Here is a 1,422-nt window from a genome sequence, read left to right as displayed (position 1 = left end):
GGGAGGTGGGCAGAGGCTGGCAGTCACCTCCCTCTCTATTTTACTTTCTGACTGACAACACTCAAGTCTCCTTCTGCTCCTTACACAATAATGCCCAAACTCCGTAGTCTTCTATTCTGGCTACTTTTGCTGCACAATGAACCACCCCAAACTTAGTGGTTCAAGGAATCAAGGGCACAAAGGGCCCACTTGTCTCTGTTCGATGATGCCTGTGGTTCCTGCCGGGAAGATCTGTGATGGCTCAGGTCTGTCTGAAGTGTCCTGAAGGTTTGCTCACTCCCATATCTAGAAGCTGATGCTGCTCATGGGCTGGATCCTCACCTGGGCTGTCAACTGGAACCCTTACACATGGCCTCTCCATATGGCTGCTTGGCCTTCCTTACAGCTGGTCTCCATCTGGCTGGTTTCNTCAGAAGTCACATAGCATCACTTCCACCAGTATTCCAGCTCCTCACTTTTATCTGGCCATACAGCCATCTGAAATAAACATCTTCCAGCCTTCCCTGCAGTTAGCTGTTGCTAAGAGATTAAGTTCTAGCCAATGAGATTCAAGCAAAAGAATTATGTGTAATTTTCAGGAAATATCTTTAAAGGGACACCCGGCTGCTTTTTGTCCCTTTCTTCTTGCTCGTTCAAATAAGGATTTGATGGCTGGAGCTTAAGCAGTCATTTTGGATTCTGAGGAAGAAAACTCAGTGTAAAGAATGCCAGAGCCTAAGTCCCAGAGGGATAGAAGGAGTGTAGGTTCTTGACATCAAGGGATACCACAGCAACCCTAGATTGCTTAACTGCAGATTTTTGTTATATGGAAGAGAAATAAATGTTTGTTACTTAAAGCATTGTTAAAAAAAAAAAAGCATGGAGTGTCTTTAACATGAATATCTTACAGTATAAATTTTGCAAAGTACCAGGGTAAACCTTCTTTAATTAATCTTTGTGCTATAAATCTAACTCAGAGGCATATGCTTTAGCATTTGTATTTGGTGACACTGCTGCTTTGGAACCAAAACCTGCACCTTCTGGGTCTCCTTACTGAGCACCTGAGGGAGCTAACCCAGAAGAGGGCAGGGCCCTGCAGAAGTCATATCCCAGTTTGCTTTCTTCCTGGGCTGGAGACAGAACAGCTGTGTCCTGAGCTGAAACCCTGTCTTCTTGGAGCTTTGCCCAGTGCTCCGGAAAGGTGGCATCTGCCCTGCCAAATCATGAATGTCACCTTGTGAAATGACCCAATACAGAATATACACCACCCAGTGGAAAGTCCTTCCTCCAGCTGGGGCCAGAAATCTATTGTCTTTGGTGACCTCCAAACCCAGGCCAGGCAGTGCAGTTTCCAGCTAGTCCAAATCCATTAGCATCCCCTTCACCCATAAGACCTCCCGCTGAGCCTCTCTCCTGTACGTAACCCACAGGTTCAGATCAATG

Source organism: Galeopterus variegatus, unplaced genomic scaffold (genome assembly GCF_000696425.1).
Source record: "Galeopterus variegatus unplaced genomic scaffold, G_variegatus-3.0.2 Scaffold147, whole genome shotgun sequence".
NCBI lineage: Eukaryota > Metazoa > Chordata > Mammalia > Dermoptera > Cynocephalidae > Galeopterus > Galeopterus variegatus.
This window is presented reverse-complemented; position numbering follows the sequence as displayed.